The sequence below is a fragment of the Saccopteryx bilineata genome, chromosome 6 (genome assembly GCF_036850765.1).
Source record: "Saccopteryx bilineata isolate mSacBil1 chromosome 6, mSacBil1_pri_phased_curated, whole genome shotgun sequence".
In the NCBI taxonomy this organism is placed as follows: Eukaryota; Metazoa; Chordata; class Mammalia; order Chiroptera; family Emballonuridae; genus Saccopteryx; species Saccopteryx bilineata.
In genome coordinates, this window is record NC_089495.1 from 129,629,854 (window position 1) to 129,653,420 (window position 23,567).

Here is a 23,567-nt window from a genome sequence, read left to right on the forward strand (position 1 = left end):
CAAGTGCTCATGGTACATTCTCTAGGATAGACCACATGTTAGGGCACAAAAGTGCTCTCAACAAATTTAAGAAGACTGAAATCATATCAAGCACTTTCTCCAATCACAACGGCATGAAACTAGAAATGAATCACAGCAGAAAAGCCCAAAAATTCTCAAACACATGGAAACTAAATAGCAGGGTGTTAAATAATGAATGGATTAAGAATGAGATCAAAGAAGAAATAAAGAAATTCCTAGAAACGAATGACAATGAGCATACAACAACTCAAAATCTATGGGACACAGCGAAAGCAGTGCTGAGAGGGAAGTTTATAGCACTACAGGCACACTTTCAGAAGCTAGAAAAAGCTCAAATAAACAACTTAACCCTGCATCTAAAAGAATTAGAAAAAGAACAGCAAGTAAAGCCCAAATGTAGTAGAAGGAAGGAAATAATAAAGATCAGAGCAGAAATAAATGACATAGAGGCTAAAGAAACAATACAGAGGATCAATGAAACTAGGAGCTGGTTCTTTGAAAAGGTAAACAAGATTGATGCACCTTTAAGTAGACTCACCAAGAAAAAGAGAGAGAGGACTCAAATAAATAAAATTAGAAATGAGAGAGGAGAAATAACAACTGACACAACAGAAATACAAATTATTGTAAGAAAATACTATGAAGAACTGTATGCCAAAAAACTAGACAACCTAGATGAAATGGACAAATTCCTTGAAACATACAATCTTCCAAAAATCAATCTGGAAGAATCAGAAAACTTAAACAGACCAATTACACCAAAGGAGATCGAAACAGTTATCAAAAAACTCCCAACAAACAAAAGTCCGGGGCCCGATGGCTTCACAACGGAATTCTACCAAATATTCAAAGAAGAACTAACTCCTATCCTTCTCAAACTATTTCAAAAAATTCAAGAGGAAGGAAGACTTCCAAACTCCTTTTATGAGGCGAGCATAATTCTGATTCCAAAACCAGGCAAAGACCACACAAAGAAAGAAAATTATAGGCCAATATCTCTGATGAATATAGATGCTAAAATCCTCAACAAAATATTAGCAAACCGGATCCAACAATATATGGAAAAAATCATACACCATGATCAAGTGGGATTTATTCTGGGGAGGCAAGGCTGGTACAATATTCGTAAATCAATCAATGTGATTCATCACATAAACAAAAAGGAGAAAAACCATATGATAATTTCAATAGATGCAGAAAAAGCATTTGATAAAATCCAGCACCCATTCATGATCAAAACTCTCAGCAAAGTGGGAATACAGGGAACATACCTCAACATGATAAAAGCCATCTATGAGAAACCCACAGCCAACATCATACTCAATGGGCAAAAATTAAAAGCAATACCCTTAAGATCAGGAACAAGGCAGGGGTGCCCCCTTTCACCACTCTTATTTAACATAGTCCTGGAAGTCCTAGCCACAGCAATCAGACAAGAAGAAGAAATAAAAGGCATTCAAGTTGGAAAAGAAGAAGTAAAACTATCATTATTTGCAGATGATATGATATTGTATATAGAAAACCCTAAAGTCTCAGTCAAAAAACTACTGGACCTGATAAATAAATTCAGCAAAGTGGCAGGATATAAAATCAATACTCAGAAATCAGAAGCATTTTTATACACCAACAATGAACAGTCAGAAAGAGAAATTAAGGAAACAATCCCCTTCACAATTACAACCAAAAAAATAAAGTACCTAGGAGTAAACTTAACCAAGGAGACTAAAGACTTGTACTCGGAAAATTACAAAACATTGATAAAAGAAATCAAGGAAGATACTAACAAGTGGAAGCATATACCGTGCTCATGGTTAGGAAGAATAAACATCATTAAAATGTCTATATTACCCAAAACAATTTATAAATTCAATGCAATACCAATTAAAATACCAATGACATACTTCAAAGATATAGAACACATATTCCAAAAATTTATATGGAACCAAAAAAGGACACGAATAGCATCAGCAATCTTAAAAAAGAAGAATAAAGTGGGAGGTATCACACTTCCTGATATCAAGTTATACTACAAGGCCATTGTACTCAAAACAGCCTGGTACTGGCATAAGAACAGGCATATAGATCAATGGAACAGAACAGAGAACCCAGAAATAAACCCACAGTTCTATGGACAACTGATATTTGACAAAGGAGGTAAGGAAATACAATGGAGTAAAAACAGCCTCTTTAACAAATGGTGTTGGGAAAATTGGACAGCTACCTGCAAAAAAATGAAACTAGATCACCAGCTTACACCACTCACAAAAATAAACTCAAAATGGATAAAAGACTTGAATGTAGGCCGTGAAACCATAAGCATCTTAGAAGAAAACATAGGCAGTAAGCTCTCCGACATCTCTCGGAGCAATATATTTGCTGATTTATCTCCATGGGGAAGTGAAATAAAAGACAGGATAAACAAATGGGACTATATCAAACTAAAAAGCTTTTGCACAGCTAAAGACAACAAGAACAGAATAAAAAGACAAACTACACAATGGGAGAACATATTTGACAATACGTCTGATAAGGGGTTAATAACCAAAATTTATAAAGAACTTGTAAAACTCAACACCAGGAAGACAAACAACCCAATCCAAAAATGGGCAAAAGAGATGAATAGACACTTCTCCAAAGAGGACATACAGATGGCCAATAGGCATATGAAAAAATGCTCAACATCACTAATCATTAGAGAAATGCAAATTAAAACCACAATGAGATATCACCTTACACCAGTCAGAATGGCGCTTATCAACAAAACAACACAGAATAAGTGCTGGCGAGGATGTGGAGAAAAGGGGACCCTCCTGCACTGCTGGTGGGAATGCAGACTGGTGCAGCCACTGTGGAAAACAGTATGGAGATTCCTCAAAAAACTGAAAATTGAACCGCCTTTTGACCCAGCTATCCCACTTTTAGGAATATACCCCAAGGACACCATAGAACGGCTCGAAAAGGAGAAATGCACCCACATGTTTGTGGCAGCATTGTTCACAATAGCGAAGATCTGGAAACAGCCCAAGTGTCCGTCAGAGGACGAGTGGATTAAAAAACTTTGGTACATATATACTATGGAATACTACTCAGCCATAAGAAATGATGACATCGGATCATTTACAATAACATGGATGGACCTTGATAACATTATACGGAGTGAAATAAGTAAATCAGAAAAAAAACTGAGATGAATCCATACATAGAAGGGACATAAAAATGAGACTCAGAGACATGAACAAGAATGTGATGGCAACAGGGGCGGGGGGGTTGGGGGAGGGGGGAGGGGGTGAAGAAGGAGAGAGGGGTTAGGGGAGGGGAGGGGCACAAAGAAAACCAGATAGAAGGTGACAGAAGACAATTTAACTTTGCGGGAGGGGTATACAGCACAATCAAATGTCAAAATAATCTAGAGATATTTTCTCTCAACATATGTACCCTGATTTATCAATGTCACTGCATTAAATTTAATAAAAAAATATTAATATTAAAAAAAGTATGAAATGATATTTACAATTTTTTTTAGGAGAAACTAACAGTTCTTTGAACCATAATTATTTCATTCAGAATGAGAGGTTAAGCATACACAGTATACATTCATTACTGTGTAACAAAACTGAGTCCTATTTCAATTCCTACCTCTGCAATACCTAAAGAGCACTCAACTGTGGAAGTCTTGTAAATACTACAGTAAATTTGAAAACAAATATACATATCAGTGAAACTAACTCAGATAACTTGAAACTCATGTTAGCAAAAACACGTGCAAAGAATAACTAAATGAGTCATTTAATAATGCATTAAGAAAGGTATAGAAAAAAATATAACTTTATAAGTAAGAATTGATTTTACTAGTTTTTTAGAGAAGAAAACTAACAGTTATTTGAAATATAATACATCATTCACTTTGTGATTCTGAGAAGAAGCAGTACAGGTACATTACTTTGTAACAATACTGAGTCCAATTTCAATTTCTAACACTGCATTACCTGAAGAGCAAACAGGTGTGTAACTCTTGTAAATACTAGAGTAATTTGAAACCATACACTTGAAAAAACTCAGATAACTTGAAACTCTTGTTAGCAGAAACCCACGAGCAAAAAATTAGGAAATGAGTCATTTAACAATGCATTAAGGAACTTCTTGAAAAAAATACACTGTTATAAGTATAAATTGGATTTTACTAGTTTTTAAGAGAAGTAAAGTAAGAGTTTTTTGAAACATAATTCTTTCATTGACTTTGAGACGCTAAGCAGAAGCAGTTAAGAAACAAGACTGGGCCCTGGCCGGTTGGCTCTGCGGTAGAGCGTCGGCCTAGCATGCGGAGGACCTGGGTTTGATTCCCGGCCAGGGCACACAGGAGAAGTGCCCATTTGCTTCTCCACCCCTCCGCCGTGCCTTCCTCTCTGTCTCTCTCTTCCCCTCCCGCAGCCGAGGCTCCATTGGAACAAAGATGGCCCGGGCACTGGGGATGGCTCTGTGGCCTCTGCCCCAGGTGCTAGAGTGGCTCTGGTCGCAACATGGCGATGCCCAGGATGGGCAGAGCATCGCCCCCTGGTGAGCAGAGCGTCGCCCCATGGTGGGTGTGCTGGGTGGATCCCGGTCGGGCGCATGCGGGAGTCTGTCTGACTGTCTCTCCCTGTTTCCAGCTTCAGAAAAATGCAAAAAAAAAAAAAAAAGAAAAGAAACATGACTGGCCTGACCTGTGGTAGCGCAGTGGATAAAGCGTCAACCTGGAAACGCTGAGGTTGACGGTTCAAAACCCTGGGCTTGCCTAGTCAAGGCACATATGGGAGTTGATGCTTCCTGCTCCTCCCCCCTTTTCTCTCTCTCTCTCTTTCTCTCTCTCTCTCTCCTCTCTATAATGAATAAATAAAATCTTTTAAAAATATTTAAAAAAAACATGACTGTGTAAAAAACTGAGTCAAATTTCAATTTCTAACACTGCTTTAACTGAAGAGCAAACAGCTGTGTAAGTCTTGTAAATACTGCAATAAATTTGAAACCAAACCTACACTTTAGTCACACTAACGTAACTTTAAACTCATGTTAGTGGAAACCGCATTCAAAGAATAAATAACGAGCAGCGTAATAAAGCATTATGATTTGTGTTGAAAAGATGTGCCTTCAAAAATATGAACTAATATTTACAAGGCCTTTTGAGTAGAAAACTAAGTTATTTGAAACATAACTTTTTCATTTAGTTTGAGAGGTTAAGCATACACAGTATACGTTCATTACTGAGTAACAAAACTGAGTCCTATTTCAATTGCTGACTCTGCTTCACCTAAAGAGCACACAACTGTGCACATTTTGTAAATACTACATTGATTTGAAATCAAATATACATATATGTAAAATTAATTCAGATAACTTGAAATTCATGTTAGCAGAAACCCACGTGCAAAGAATAACTAAATGAGTCATTTAATAATGCATTAAGAAAAGTGTTAAAAAATACATCTTCATAAGTAAGAATTGAGTTTTACTAGATTTTGGAGAAGGAAACTAACAGTTATTTGAACCGTAATGTATTCATGCACTTTACAATGCTCAGCAGAAGCAGGTCAGGAACATTACTGTGTAACAAAAGAGAGTTCTATTTCAACTTCTAACACTGATTGACCTGAAGAGCAAAGAGCTGTGTAAGTCTTGTAAATACTTCAGTAAATTTGAAAAGAAACATACACTTGAAGGACACTAACTCAGATAAATTGAACCTCTTGGTAAGAGAAACCCTCATTCAAATAATAACTAAATGAGCAGCATAATAAATCATTATGATTTGTGTTGAAAATATGTCTTTTAAAATATGAACTGATATTTACAAATCCTTTTGAGGAGAAACTAACAGTTATTTGAGCCATAATTATTTCATTGAATGAGAGATTAAGCATACACACTATACGTTCATTACTGTGTAACAAAACTGAGCCCTATTTCAATTCCTAACTCTGCATTACCTAAAGAGCACACTCAACTGTGCAAGTCTTGTAAATACTACAGTGATTTTGAAACCAAACACACATATCAGTGAAACTAACTCAGATAACTTGAAACTCTTGTTAGCATAAACCCACATGCAAAGAATAAGGAAATGAGTCATTTAACAATGCATTAAGGAACTTGTTGAAAAAGTATATTCAATACTTTTATAAGTATGAATTGGATTTTCCTAGTTTTTCAGAGAAGTAAAGTAAGAGTTTTTTGAAACATAATTCTTTCATTGACTTTGAGACACTAAGCAGAAGCAGTTCAGAAAAATAACTGTGTAAGAAAACTGAGTCCTATTTCAATTCCTAACACTGCTTTAACTAAAGAGAAAGCAGCTGTGTGAGTCTTGTAAATACTGCAATAAATTTGAAACAATACCTACACTTGAGTCACACTAACTAAGATAACTTGAAATTCATGTTAGCGGAAACCCGCGTTCAAAGAATAAATAATGAACAGCGTAATAAAGCATTATGATTTGTGTTGAAAAGATGTGTCTTCAAAAATGTGAATTGATATTTACAAGTACTTTTGAGTAGTAAACTAACAGTTTTTTGAAACATAACTTTTTCATTTAGTTTGAAAGCTTAAGCATACACAGTATAGGTTCATTACTATGTAACAAAACTGTGTCCTATTTCAATTAATAACTGTGCTTTACCAAAAGAGCACACAACTGTGCACATCTTGTAAATACTACATTAATTTGAAAACAAACATACAATTCCGTGAAATTAACTCAGATAACTTAAAACTTATGTTAGCAAAAACACACGTGCAAAGAATAACTAAATGAATCATTTAATAATGCAATGAGAGATATTGAAAAATATATAACTTTATAAGTATGAATTGATTTTACTAGTTTTTTAGAGAAGGAAACTAACAGTTATTTGAAATATAATACCTCATTCACTTTGTGATTCTAAGAAGAAGCAGTACAGGTATATTACTGTGTAACAAAACGGAGTCCAATTTCAATTTCTAACACTGCTTTACCTGAAGATCAAACAACTGTGTAACTCTTGTAAATACTACAGTAAATTTGAAACCATACATTTGAGAAAAACTAACTCAGATAACTTGAAATCTTTGTTAGCACAATCACACGTGCAAATAACTAAATAAGTTGTTTACCATTACATTAAGAAATGTGTTCAAAAAATATATCTTTATAAGAATGAATTGATTTTTATTAGTTTTTTTAGAGAAGAAAACTAACAGTTATTTGATACATAATTCTTTCATGCACTTTGTGATGCTAAGCAGCAGCAGTTCAGGAACATTACTGTGTAACAAAAGAGAGTTCTATTTCAATTTCTAACACTGCTTAAACTGAAGAACAAAGAGCTGTGTAAGTCTTGTAAATACTGCAGTAAATTTGAAACCAAACATACACTTGAAGGACACTAACTCAGATAAATTGAAACTCTTCGTAGAAGAAACCTCATTCAAAGAATAACTAAATGAGCAGCATAAAAAATTACTATGATTTGTGTTGAAAAGATGTGTCTTTAAAAGTATGAATGGATATTTACAAATACTTTTGAAGAGAAACTAACAGTTATTTGAACCATAATTATTTCATTCAGAATGCAAGGTTAAGCGTACAAAGTACACGTTCATTGCTGTGTAACAAAACTGAGTCCTATTTCAATACCTAACTCGGCATTACCTAAAGAGCACTCAACTGTGCAAGTCTTGTAAATACTACAGTGAATTTGAAATCAAACATACATATCAGTGAAACTAACTCAGATAACTTGAAACTCATGTTTGCAAAAACACACCTGCAAAGACTAACTAAATGAGTCATTTAATAATGCATTAAGAGAGGTATTGAAAAAATATACCTTCATAAGTATGAATTGATTTTACTACTTTCTTAGAGAAGGAAACTAACAGTTACTTGAAATATAATACTTCATTCACTTTGTGGTGCTAAGAATAAGCAGTAGAGGTACATTGCTGTGTAACAAAACTGAGTCCAATTTCAATTCCTAACACTGCTTTACTTGAAGAGTAAACAGCTGTGTAACTCTAGCATATACTACAGTAAATTTGAAACCATACACATGATAATAACTAACTCAGATAACTTGAGACACTTGTTAGCACAAACACACGTGCAAGGAATAACTAAATGAGTTGTTGAACAATACATTAAGAAATGTGTTAAAAATATATCTTCATAAGTAGGATTTGATTTTTACTAGTATTTTAGAGAGGAAAGCTTACAGTTATTGGAAACATAATTTTTTCATTCACTTTGCTAGTCTAACAGAAGCAGTTCAGGTACATTACAGTGTAAGAAAACTAAGTCCTATTTCAATTCCTAACACTGCATTACCTTAAGCGCAAACAGCTGTGTAAGTCTTGTAAACACTGCAGTAAATTTGAAACCATACACTTGTGAAAAACTTAGATAACTTGAAATTCTTGTTAGGAGAAACCGACGTGCAAAGAATAAAAAATGAGTCGTTTAACAATGCAATTAAGGAACTTGTTGAAAAAAATATACTGTTATAAGTATGAATTGGATTTTACTAGTTTTTAAGAGAAGTAAAGTAGAAGTTTTTTGAAACATAATTCTTTCATTGACTTTGAGACGCTAAGCAGAAGCAGTTCAGAAACATTACTGTGTAAGAAAACTGAGTCCTATTTCAATTCCTAACACTGCTTTAACTGAAGAGCAAACAGTGTAAGTCTTGTAATACTGCAATAAATTTGAAACCAAACATACACTTGAGTCACACTAAGGTAACTTTAAACTCATGTTAGCGGAAACCCGCATTCAAAGAATAAATAACAAGCAGCATAATAAAGCATTATGATTTGTGTTGAAAAGATGTGTCTTCAAAAATGTGAATTGATATTTACAAGTAATTTTGAGTAGAAAACTAACAGTTATTTGAAACAGAACTTTTCATTTAGTTTGAGAGGTTAAGCATACACAGTATAGGTTCATTACTGTGTAACAAAACTGAGTCCTATTTCATTTCCTAACTCTGCTCCACCTAAAGAGCACACAACTGTGTACATTTTGTAAATACTATATTAATTTGAAAACAAACATACATATTTGTGAAATTAACTCAGATAAATTGAAACTCATGTTAGCAAAAACACACGTGCAAAGAATAATTAATGAGTCATTTAATAATACATTGAGAGGTATTGAAAAAATATAACTTTATAAGTATGAATTGATTTTACTAGTTTTTTTAGAGAAGGAAACTAACAGTTATTTGAAATATTATACCTCATTCACTTTGTGATTCTAAGAAGACGCAGTACAGGTACATTACTGTGTAACAAAACTGAGTCCAATTTTAATTCCTACCACTGTTTTACTTGAAGAGAAAACAGCTGTGTAACTCTTGTAAATACTACAGTAAATTTGAAACCATACACTTGAGAAAAACTAACTCAGATAACTTGAAATCTTTGTTAGCACAAACACACGTGCAAAAAATAACAATAAGTTTTTTTAACATTACATTAAGAAATATGTTAAAAATATATCTTCATAAGTATGATTTGATTTTTACTAGTTTTTTAGAGAAGAAAACTTACAGTTATTGGAAACAATTCATTCATTCAATTTGTGAGACTAACAGAAGCAGTTCAGGAACATTATGGTGTAAGAAAACTGAGTCCTATTTCAATTCCTAACACTGCTTTACCTGAAAAGCAAAGAGCTGTATAATTCTTGTAAACACTTCAGTAAATTTGAAACCATACACTTGTGGAAAAACTCAGATAACTTTAAACTCTTGTTCGCAGAAACCCACATGCAAAGAATAAGGAAATGAGTCATTTAACAATGCATTAAGGAACTTGTTGAAAAAATATACTTTTATAAGTATGAGTTGGATTTTACTAGTTTTTAAGAGAAGTAAAGTAAGAGTTTTTTGATACATAGTTCTTTCATTGACTTTGAGATGCTAAGCAGAAGTACAGAAACATTACTGTGTAAGAAAACTGAGTCCTATTTCAATTTTTAACACTGCTTTAACTGAAGAGCAAACAGCTGTGTGAGTCTTATAAACACTGCGGAAAATTTGAAACCAAACTTACACTTGAGTCACACTAAGATAACTTGAAACTCATGTTAGCGGAAACTCGCATTCAAAGAATAAATAACAAGCAGCGTAATAAAGCATTATGATTTGTGTGGAAAAGATGTGTCTTCAAAAATGTGAATTGATATTTACAAGTTCTATTGAGTAGAAAACTAACAGTTATTTGAAACATAACTTTTTTATTTAGTTTGAGAGGTTAAGCATGCACAGTATAGGTTCATTACTGTGTAACAAAACTGAGTCCTATTTCATTTCCTAACTCTGCTTCACCTAAAGAGCACACAACTGTGCACATCTTGTAAATACTACATTAATTTGAAAACAAACATACATACCCATGAAATTAACTCAGATAACTTGAAACTCATGTTAGCAGAAACCCAAGTGCAAAGAATAACTAAATGAGTCATTTAATAATGCATTAAGAAAAGTGTTGAAAAAATGTATTTTCATAAGTAAGAATTGAGTTTTACTAGATTTTAGAGAAAAAAACTAACAGTTATTTGAACCGTAATTCTTTCATTGACTTTGAGATTTTAATCAGAAGCAGTACAAATACATTACTGTGTAAAAAAAAATAAGTTCTATTTCAGATAAATTGAAGCTCTTGTTAGCAGAATTCCAGGTGCAAAGAAATACTAAATGAGTTGTTTAACAATGCATTAAGAAATGTTTTGAAAAAATATATCTTCAAAAGTATGAATTGATTTTTACTAGTTTCATAGAGAAGAAAACTAACAGTTATTGGAAACATAATTCTTTCATTCACTTTGCAATACTGAGCAGCAGCAGTTCAGGAACATTACAGTGTAAGAAAATTGAGGCCTATTTCAATTTCTAACACTGCTTTACCTGAAGAGAAAACAGCTGTGTAACTCTTGTAAATACACCAGTAAATTTGAAACCATACACTTGAAAGTAACTAACTCAGATAACTTGAAACTCTTGTTACTAAAAACACACGTGCAAAGAATTAAATGAGTTGTTTAACAATACATTATGAAATGTGCTCAAAAATATATCTTCATATGTATGAATTAATTTTTACTAGTTTTTTAGAGAAGGAAACTAACAGTTATTTGAAACATATTTCTCTCATGCACTTTGCGATGCTAAGCAGAAGCATTTCAGGAACATTACTATGTAACAAAAGAGAGTTCTATTTCAATTTCTAACACTGCCTTACCTGAAAACCAAACAGCTGTGTAAGTGTTGTAAATACTGCAGTAAATTTGAAACCAAACATACACTTGAGTGACACTAACTCAGATAAATTGAAACTCTTGTTCAGAGTAAAACTCATTTAAAGAATAACTAAATGAGCAGCATAATAAATCATTATAATTTGTGTTGAAAAGGTGAGTCTTTAAAAGTATGAAATGATATTTACAAATTCTGTAACATAAGTTTTCCTACATTGATTTTCCTTTATTTTTACATAAGCCAGACAAACAACAGAGGTAATTTAGTAAGTTTTTCAGGGTAAATCTAGTTGAACTCTCAGCCAAATCAATTCTTCATCAGCAAGTGACCATTTTCTGATGCCACTACCACCGTATTAAAGTTGAAAGCCCTAGTAATTAAAATCGTTAGCAGCTGGTGCTGGTTAACTTTGCTCACAATTTCTTTCACGAAGGTAAAATAAACACACAAATTTCTTCCACTATGCAGCACACTGTCTTGTTGCCCATCCAACCTCACTCCCTCCATTTCTTCACTTCCCGTGAATCATTTTCCATTCAGTCCTCAAATCTGACAAATTCTTTGTTCCCTATAAAACTTTTCTATTTTATGTAAAGTCTGCCTTACTTATTCCCCATTTATTTCTAGATGAACATGCCACAACCATTTTTCTTTTTACCCTGGTCTCTCTATTACCAACCTGTCATGAACAAAGCCCCACTCCCACATCTGCTTTTATAACACCCTTTACCTGACCCAGTCTCAGCACTTGTTTATAATTTTTTCCATGCCTTGCTCTGTACACTCTCACAGTTGCTACCAACCTTGACACTCCTCAAACATACTGCTTCTTTACCTGGCTGAGTTTCAGTCACTTCCCAGTCTTGAGAATCTCAGGGTGGAATTTGCCACCACAATCTTTTTACTTTTCTTTCCAAAGCTCTTGTGGCACACAAGCCATTTCAGAGAAACCCCCTCTCACTTCTTCTGTCTCACTGCTACCATGTTGAAAAAGTTCATCAGCATCAGCTGAAGTCAATCCTTTTATCCATGCCTTCAGCACTTAATAGTGTAGAAAAAATAAAATAAAGGGCAGGTCTAATTGAAAAGAAGGTGCATTATAGAATAAATACTGTGAGAAAAGAAAATACAAAAAATTATTAGAATCCTATATCATCCCCTCGACCAAACTGTTCCTCTGTATTTGAATAACTACTCATGTCTAATATAAAACATGGAGTTCCCTAAAACATAAGTATGCAACGAGATGCAAAGTAAAAAATAGGAAAAGACACATCAGTGATGCAAAATCCGTTTGACAGTTTCCGGTTATATGTACTAGCTTTTAATTTAAAAAGGTACATTAGATAGCAGCAGAGGAAGACATTTTTCTGGTGACATTTACCAAGTTGTTATTTGCAAGACATCCATAAGATGGCAGCAGAAAAGTTTGTGTTTTTTTTCTAGAAATGCCCAGGGCCGAGTTAACCTAAATGTGTGCAAAACGCAGCAGCAATCGTCCTGGCTGGATGACTCACTTGGCTGGAACATTGTCTTGCAATGCACAGGTGGCTAGTTTAGTCCTTGGCTGGGGCACATACAAAAACAGATTGATGTTTCTGTCTCACCCTTACCCACCATCCTCTCTCTAGATTCAAAGAAGTAAAAAATTGAAGAAATAGAAAAAATATAGTAAAAAAATGGCAATAGAAAACATTTTTTCTGCCAAAAGCATTGACTAAGAATCCAGAAATTCTATTCATTCCTATTTTTAGATTCTCACCTGCCTCACCTCACTTAATATTTTCATTTGCCAAATGAGAGAGGGATGATTGTTATATGCATTTCACAGGTATTTGAACTAAAGACCAATTCTAACCTAATTCAAAACCACAAACGATGGTCCAGGATGGGTCAGAAGAGTGTAAACACATGGTATCCTGGACACATACAGCCATCAAATTAGTCCTCGCTATTTTTGCATACTGGTTTTTTTTTTTTTAGAACACCTGCACATAAGCTAATGGTCCAGCTTGTCAAGCACTCAACCAAGGTAAAGATTGGGTGGAAATCAGGCAGAAAATCAGATAGGATAGGATAGGATAGGATAGGATAGGATAGGATAGGATAGGATACGATAGGATACGATAGGATACGATAGGATAGGATACGATAGGATAGGATACAATAGGATAGAATATGATAGGATAGAAGGGGAGTGAGGAGGTGGCCTGGCCCTTCCCAGGTGCTGAACCAACAACAGATCCTTTTAAAAGTACCCTGCCCACTTCTTCCCCCTCCCTGTCTGAAGGCATTTTAAAATCTGTTCTTCAGTCCAGAGCACTGGTTTGCTTCTTCCAATGTGTCCTTTTTTTTTTGAGGATTAACCTGACAGAAGTTTCCTACAGGCTCAGAATTAACACGAGAGCTGACTTCTGGCTACAAGCAAAAAAATAAAAACTCAGTCTCCTCCTCTGTCAAATGGGGAAACAACTCCCGCTCAGGTGGCTGTGAGGATTCAGAAAAGCGGTGCTCATTAGCTCCTTTCAACCATGTGACCAACACTTTCCCTCTGTGCTATTTTGACCCATGTCTCATACAACATTTCTATCAGTTTCCTCCTCTAAGCAGCCACCACAATGTAGCATGTGAGACCTTGGAGCTCAGGATGACCCCCTGCACTCTGTCCTTGCCATTCCCAGCTGACGTCCAGGCCAATAATAAACTTATCTGAGCAAGCACCTGGAAGCACAAGCTTAGCTGGGGACACCCTGCCAGTACTTGCACTCTCACAACCTCTTCAATTCCTTGGAAACCACAGTCTGAGAAGGGACACTGAGGGGCCACATGAAAAGGGCAGGCATCTGGAGGAAAAGGGCAGAAGGACTCAGTGCTCATAAACTCCACCATTATTATGACTTGCTCTTGACCTTCTCTAGAAGCAAAGTAGTTATGGCACAGAGGGGTTCGACCCACAGGCCACTGGCCTGATTTCCCTAAGCTCTTTCCTGGCATCTAATTTGAGATTCTAAAGATGTAGCATTAATTAATGTGGCTTTACTCGGATCCCTGGAAAGATTAATTTTTAAAACTTATACATTTTTGAAAATTAATTAATTTTAAAAGTTTTTATTTATTAAGTTTAGAAAGAGAAGACAGAGAAGGGTGTGGAGGAACAGGAAGCATCGATTGGTAGTTACTTCTTTTATGTTTCTTGGCCAGCAAACTGCGAATAGGCATAGGTTTCATAGTCACTTAATGGAAAATTTTTCATTGCTCCACTGTCCCATAGTAGGGACTTACCTGTCCCCATGAATCCCTCTGGTTCCCTTGGGCTGAGAACCAAGAGCAGTCTTGAAGGCTTATTTCCTCCTCATGTCACCTGTTTAGGTGCCATTTGTTGTTTTTTGGGTTTTATGTAAAGAAGCCACAAAGGAATGAGGCAGCAACAATACTGCAAGTGAAGGACCATAATCTCTCCAGGACTGAAGTGACTCGGAGAAATCAGCTCTCCAATTTATTAAGCAGAAACATAACATCATGCATGAGAAACAAACAAGCAGAATTCAGAGTCCAATTATATTATTTAGTTTTGAAAAACTAATTAGATTTTTCTTGCCCTTTCTGAGACATAACACTAAATTATCTGCTGTCTGTATCCTGATCTGCAGAAAGCTCCAGCAGGGCTAAGCATTGTGTACTTGAGGCCTTCCCTGGACATGCAACTGCCTTTAGTCATGTATGATTGGTTTCACCCTTTACTTCCTCAGGATGGGAATGGAAAGTCACTTGGCGCTTTGGCTTTCCTATAACAAATAACTGCCTGTTCATAGCAGACTACATGGGGAAACCAAGCTTCCTAAGAGCCCCTCCACCTTTTCCTTGCTCTCTATCTTACCTGGCCATTAGGGAAGTTGATGGGGAGGTTTCACATTCAACCTAACAGAAAAAATGGTCATTCCAGAGCTGACTCACTCAACAGGTCCTGCTTTAAACTCTAAAATGTGAGCAAATATTTTCCCCATATCAGTACACTGAGACCTGAAGAAAAACCCAGAAAACATTGTGACCCTATGTATTCATTGATGTATAATTATATATTATTCCTCAATCCTCAGAGGTTAACTCACTGCATTAATGGGCTGTGGTTTCTACACTCCCAGGCCAATCACTCTGGTTCCAGAATAATCTTTGAACATGTGTTTTTCACCCAGGTTGGGAAAATTGCAGTGTATGCAGACACTTTGGATTGTCATGAGCCTGGGCTGAGGGAGGGTCTAAAAGGCAGGCAGTAAATGAACAGAACGGAGAACAATAAGCACCTGCAATGCAAGGACAATACTGAAAAGCAAAATTAAACACAGAAGCTTTTACAACTAGACAAGAGGAGAGGTGCATTCCATTATGAAGATACAATAATTAAAACAGTAGGGTAATGACCATGAATAGACCAAATGACAAAACAGAAGAAAATGTCCAGTAATACCTGCGCATCCATATGAAAATTTTGTCTGAGATATCTTTTTAGTTGCATGGAAACAATATGCATTATATAATAAATACTGTGGAAAAAGTAAATAAAAATATTGGAGCCTTATATCATAACCTTGACCAAACTCCATTCCATTTAAATTTTAATGACTATTCATTACTAATATAGGACATGGAGTCACCTAAATCCTAAAACATAGAGGACAGAGATAGCCTAAGGTAGGTTGAGGCCTAGGGTGCAGGAGAAAATCCTGGGCCCCTTTTCAATAGAAAAAACTGTCAAGTTGGGCATTTGTGAGGCCCTTCAGAAGTCAGATCCCAGGGTACATGCCCGGTGTTTCCACTGTTAAATCCACCTCTGATAAAGGTACAAAGAGATTGAAAATGAAAGAATGGGTAAAGTCACACAGGTGGTACAAAAGTAAGTTTACATTTTTTATTATGTCAACAGTTATTTGTGGGATTACTATTTATAAAAAACTGTGTTGTTTCCATATGAACAAATGTAAACCTCCTTTCACACTTATCTGTATTACATACAAAATTATATAATAGCATACAGTACACTTGAGGGCAAAATGCGCTAACAGAAATGAACAGCACTTCATATCAGTGACTTCAGTTAACTAGGAAGTTCCAAATTTGTCTGTGCTCAATAACATAAATTCTTCTATACAGAACAGAGATACAAGAAAAAATAAACAAATGCATAATCATAACAGATTTAACACAATGTCTCTCCCCTTCTAGATTGAGCATGCCTCTTTCAGAACCAATACATTTCACCTAAGCAGATGGTGGTGCAGTAGATATAGATTTGCACTGGGAAACAGAGGACCTGGGTTCGAATCCCGAGGTTGCTGGCATGAGCACGGGCTCACAAGCTATAGTGCGCAGAGTCATTGTATTGAGCATGGGATCATACACATGACACCTATGGTTGCTGGCGTGAGCAAGGGGTCACTCTCTCTGCTGAAAACACCTCACCTCCCATCAAGGCACATATGAGAAAGAAATAATAAACAACTAAGGAGACTAAGGAGCCATAATGAAAAATTGAAGCTTCTCACATCTGTCCATATCTGTCCCTCTCGCTATTTCTCTCTGTCTCTGTAACAAACACACACACACAAACACAAACACACACACACAGAGAACCAATAGATTCCCAGAAAACAAATCACTAAGTATACAAAAAAAGTTACAGAACAGGCAAATTTAAATCAATGTTTGTGAACAATCCTCTCTACCAAAACTTTTCTTTGGATCTGTACTGAGGCGTGATTCCCAAGATGCACACGAGATGGCAGCAGAGAAGAACATGTAACAGAGACCATTATTTATGTGCTATGTAGCAGGCTCCAGCAAAGTTCAGAGGATTGAAATGGTATCAAGTATGTCTCTCCATTTCACTACAGTTAACGTTGAAACAAGTACAAACAATAACTAGAAATTCCTGATATTTACAAGTTATAAAAGTATCTTCTAGATAGCCTTGGATTCAACATTGATAGATAACACACAACACACAACTGCTGTATTTTTCCAGGTGAACTGCTCTGAGCTGTTATTCCCAAGGTGCACACGAGGTGGCAGCAGAGAAGCGCACTTGGAAAACATTTACCACAGACAATCCTGTATGTTCTTTCAAGCAAGTTTCAACTACCTCAAACCTTTGAAATGATACAAAGCATGATTCTTGTTTTCATTACACTTAATCTAGTATTCAGTTATAGATACTAACTAAAAAAAACCTTTTTTTAACTTAAAAAATTAACTCCTAAATAACCCCCACTCAAAATCACAATTGAAGTTACAAAATACTTTAAAATTAATTGAAATAAAAACTACATAAGAAAACCTATGGAAAAATGTAGTGATGAATACATTTTAGGAAAAAAAAACTTAAAATACACAGCCTTTCAACCCATACTAAGAACCAGGATACTAAATAAAATACAGAGAAAGTAAAAGAAAAAAATGTTCACAGCCTGAGCAGGCGGTGGGTCAATGGATAGAGCATTTGACTGGAATGCAGAGGACACAGGTTTGAGATCCCAAGGTTGCCAGCTTGAGCGTGGGCTCATGTGGTTTGAGCAAAGCTCACCAGCTTGAGCCCAAAGTTGCTGGCTCAAGCAAGGGGTCACTTGGTCAGCTGTAGCCCCCTGGTCAAGGCACATATGAGAGAGCAGTCAATGGACAACTAAGGTGTCACAAGGAAAAACAGATGATTGATCTGTGACCTGCCACATAATAAAAAAATCTCTCCATTCTAGTCTGTCTGCCCTATCTATCCCTCTCTCTGACTCTCTTCCTGTCTCTGTAAAAAAAAAAGAGAAATGAAAAAAAGAAATGTTCACAGAAACATTTGGAGGATGTATACAATATTTCCCAACATATAAGACTTATCTGTTTTGAAAAATGTGGGGTTTGAAAACTGGGTGAGTCTTATACATGGTTGTAGTATTTTTGACTTGCATTTCCTGTTTATTCGCATTTGTTATCATTATCTCAAATTTTGTGCCACAAAAATAAGGTTCATCTTATACAGGGAGGCATCTCATACATGGGGAAATATGGTACTTTACAACGTTACCACTTATTTCATCTTGGGATGAGATTTTGCAAAACATAATTTATTCCTCTATACAATTTATGCTGCAAAAAAACAACAAAAAAAGCCATTGTCATTTTTTCTTTTATTTAACTATTAATGTTAGAGGAAGGAAGAGTGGGGTAAAAAGAAAGAGATAGTCAGAAACATCATTCTGATTCTGTATGTGCCTTGACCCAGGACCAAACCTATGACATTAGTGTATGGGTGTGATGCTCTAACTAATGAGCTCTCTGGTGAGAACAAGCCATTGTTTTATGAAGGAAAAAATTACTAGAGAAAACCTGAGGTAATTGAAAAATAAAATAATAATCTAGTCTGCTGTGGTGAAAACACCAGAAACTTTTTTTGGTCTTGACAGTCAGGGTCATAAACACTATTTCTAATTGATTAGCACGAGGTGACCCCTTTTCTAACATGCACATTTTTTTGTGCTGTGGCAGCATTCCAGACTGAGAGACCTCCTAAGCTTTGGACATCAGAATTTATTTAAGCCTGTGTCACTACCTACAAGCTAGGTTCTTTTGGTCACAAAACACCTCCCAGGGTCTTTGTTTCACCAATTGTAAATTTTCTGAGTTTGATAGCTGAGAACACATATTGCTGAAGAACCGAGACTTATGTCTCAGTGCTGCCTTCTGAGAAACTGATATACTGAACCTTGTCACGATCAATCAAAACTAAGACCAAAGACATTGCACTACCAAATCCAGTGCTTGTAACAAATTATAGTTATTTTATTTATGTATATTTTTCCATCTTTGTCTACCCCATGACAGTGTAGTATTCATGAAGAGAAAAAGTGAGTCTATGTCATTCAATAAAGGCAACCAGTGTCGAGCACAGTGCCTGGCACATAATAGAAATAAAATAAGTGTATATTGAATGAATGAATAAATAGTCATTTGCATACATACACAGATATCCACAAATGACAGATACTGTGGACACAGAGAGATAAGCTCATGTGCAATGCACATCTATGCACACAGATGTACACACACCCAATGTACCTGAGTACATATAGAGAAATATAATAGGTACACAAAGAATATGGTGAAAAAATGTCATAATATTAACAGTAGATATCTCTGCATGAAAATCAGTTGTTTTGTTTTTCTTATCATTTTTTTCTTGCACTTCGGCAATAAGAATACTATTTTAATAATAAAAAAGCTATTAAAATTCAATAGGCTGTCAAATCAAAGCACATTTTATTTTACAATACATTAAGCAGATTTAAATAAAAGAAGTTCAAAAGACAGAAGTAAAAATAGTAGAATGGGAAGTCATTGAGTGCAGAGACATGAGTTCCTAGCACAGTACCTGGTATATGATGGGCACTTTCAAAGGCTTTATGAAAGCATGGCTGGAAGGAAAGAAGAAAAACAAGATGAACCAATAGATTCACAGAAAACAAATCACTAAGGATACACAAAAACTGTACAGAAACAGCAAATTGAAATCAACGTTTGTAGACAATCCTCTCTACCAAAACTTTTTTTTGGACATGTACTGAGGTATGATTTCCAAGTTGCACATGAGGTGGCAGCAGACAAGCACATGTAACAGAGACCATTATTGTATGGGCTATGAAGCAAGTTCCAGCAAAATTCAGAGGATTGAAATGATATCAAGTATGTCTCTTGCTTTCACTACAGTTAACGTTGAAACAAGAAGCAAACACTAACTAGAAATACCTTATATTTACAAGTTAATAAAAGTATCTTCTAGATTGCCTTGGATTTAACATCGATAGATAACGCACAACACCCACCTGCTGTACTTTTCCAGGTGAACTGCTCTGAGCTGTTATTCCCAAGGTGCCACGAGGTGGCAGCAGAGAAGTGCACTTGCAAAACATTTACCACAAAAAAATTTTGTATGTTCTTTCACTCAAGTTTCACCTACCTCAAACCTTTGAAATGATATAAAGCATGTTTCTTGTTGTCATTATACTTACTCTAGTAATCAGTAATAAAAACTAACTAAAAAACCCTTTCTGTTTAAAGTTAAGAAACTCTCTCCTAATAACCCCACCTTAAAATCACAATTCAAGTTACAAAATACTTTAAAATAAATGGAAATAAAAACTACATAATAAAACCTATGGAAAATGTAGAGATGAATACATTTTAGAGGGAAAAAAACCTTAAAATACACAGCCTTTCCACAAATACTAAGAACCAGGATACTAAATAAAATCCAGAGAAAGTAAAAGAAATAGATGTTCACAGTCTGAGAAAGTGGTAGCGCAGTGGAAAGAGCATTTGACTGGAATGCGGAGAACTCAGTTTTGATATCCCAAGGTCGTCAGCTTGAGCTTGGGCTCATCTGATTTGAGCAAAGCTCACCAGCTTGAGCTCAAGGTTGCTGGCCCGAGCAAGGGGTCACTCAGTTAGCTGTAGCCCCCTAAACAAGGCACATATGAGAGAGCAGTCAATGAACAACTAAGGTGTCATATCGAAAAACTAATGATTGATCTGTTACAAGGCACATAATAAAAAACTCTCTCCATTCCTGTCTGTCCCTATCTATCCCTCTCTCTGACTCTCTCCCTGTCTCTGAAAAAAAAAAAGAAAAAATAAAATAATGTTCACAAAGACATTTGGAGGGTGTATACCACATTTCCCCATGTATAAGACTCATCTTTTTGAAAAATGTGGGGTTTGAAAACTGGGTGCTCTTATACAGTGGTTGTAGTATTTTTTACTTGCATTTCCTGTTTCTTCCAACTGTTATCAGTTTCTCAAATTTTGTGCGCCAAAATTAAGGTGGGCTTATACAGGGAGGCATCTTATACATGGGGAAATATGGTACTTTATAACCTTACCACTAATTTCCTCATGGGTAAGATTTTAAAAAACATTAATTTATTCCTCTATGCAATTTAAACTGCAAAAACAACAACAAAAAAGCCATTGTCATTTTTTCTTTTATTTAATTATTAATGTTAGAGGGAGGGAGAGGGTGGAAACAGACAGACAGATAGTCACAAACATCAATCTGTTTCTGTATGTGCCTTGACTGAGGACCAAACCTATGAAATTAGTGTATGGGTGTGATGTTCTAACTACTGAGTTCTCTGGTTAGAAAAAGCCATTGTGTTTTGGGGAAAAAAATACTAAAAAAAATTTGAAGTAATTAAAAATAAAATAATAATCTATTCTGTTGTGGTGACAACACCAGAAGACTTTTTTGCCCTTGACAGTCAGGGGCATAAACACTATTTCTAATTATTTAGCACAAAGTGACACCTTTCCTAACATGCACTTTTCTTGTGCCTTTGCAGCACTCCAGATTGAGAGACCTCCTAAGCTTTGGACATCAGAACTAATCTGAGCCTGTGTCACCACTTACAAGTTAGGTGCTTTTGGTCACAGAACAACTCCCGGGGTCTTTGTTTCATCACTTGTAAATTTTCTAAGTTTTATAGCTGAGAACACGCACTGCTGAAGAACTGAGACTTATGTCTCAGCTCTGCCTTCTGAAAAAACTGATATACTGAACCTTCCCACAATCAATCAAAACTGGGACCAAAGTTATAGCACTACCAAATCCAGTGCTTGTCACAACTTATAATTATTTTATTTATGTATATTTTTTCTTCCTCTACCACATGACAGTGTAGTATTCATAAAGACAGAAAGTGAGTCTGTCTCATTCACTATAGGCAAACAGTGTCGAGCAGAGTGCCTGGCACATAATAGAAATACAATTATTGTTTCCTGAATGAATGAATAAATAGTCATTTGCATACATACACAGATATACAAAAATGACAGACACTGGGGACACAGAGAGATATGCTCATGGGCAATGCACAGCTATGCACACAGATGTACACACACCGAATGTACCTGAGTATATATAGATAGAGAAATATAATAGGTACACAAAGAATATGGAAATTGTCATAATATTAACAGTAGATATCTGTATGAAAATCAGTTGTTTTGTTTTTCTTATCATTTTTTCTTGCACTTCTGCAATAAGAATACAGTTTTTATCATAAAAAAGCTGTAAAATTCAATAGACTTGTCAAATCAAAGCACATCATATTTTACAAAACATTAAGCAGATTTAAATAAAAGAAGTTCAAAAGACAGAAGTAAAAATAGTAGAATGGGTAGTCATTGAGTGCAGGGACATGAGTTCCTAGCACAGTGCCAGGTATATGGTGGGCACTTTCATAGGCTTTATGAAAGCATGGCTGGAAGGAAAGAAGAAAAACAAGATGAACCGATAGATTCCCAGAAAACAAACCACTTAGGATACACAAAAATATTACGGAAACGCAAATTGAAATCAACGTTTATAGACAATCCTATCTTCCAAACCTTTCCTTTAGACCTCTACTGAGGCGTGATTGCCAAGATGCACACGAGGTGGCAGCCGAGGAGCACATGTAACAGAGACCATTATTTTATGTGCTATGGAGGAAGTTCCAGCAAACTTCAGAGTATTAAAATGATATTAAGTATGTCTCTTGCTTTCACTACAGTTAACGTTGAAACAAGTAGCAAACAGTAACTAGAAATTCCTTATATTTACCAGTTTAAAAAGTATCTTTGAGAAAGACCTGGATTCAACATTTACAGATAATGCACAACACCCAACTACTCTATTTTTACATGTGAACTGCTCTGAGCTGTTATTCTCAAGATGCACACGAGGTGGCAGCAGAGAAGCGCACTTGAAAAACATTTACCACAGACAATCCTGTATGTTCTTTCAAGCAAGTTTCAACTACCTCAAACCTTTGAAATGATATAAAACATGTTTCTTGTTGTGATTACACTTAATCTAGTAATCTGTAATAAAAACTAACTAAAAAACCCCTTCTGTTTTAAGTTCAGAAATTCACTCTTAAATAACCCCCCCTCAAAATCACAATTCAAGTTACAAAATACTTTAAAATTAATGTAAATAAAAACTACATAAGAAAACCTATGAAAAAATGTAGTAATGAATACATTTTAGGGGAAAATAAACCTTAATGTACACAGCCTTTCCACCCATACTAAGTACCAGGATACTAAATAAAATACAGAGAAAGTAAAAGAAAAACATGTTCACAGTCTGAGCTGGCGGTGGCGCAGTGGAAACAGCATTTGACTGGAGTGTGGAGGACCCAGGTTTGAGATCCCAAGGTCGACAGCTTGAACGTGAGCTCATCTGGT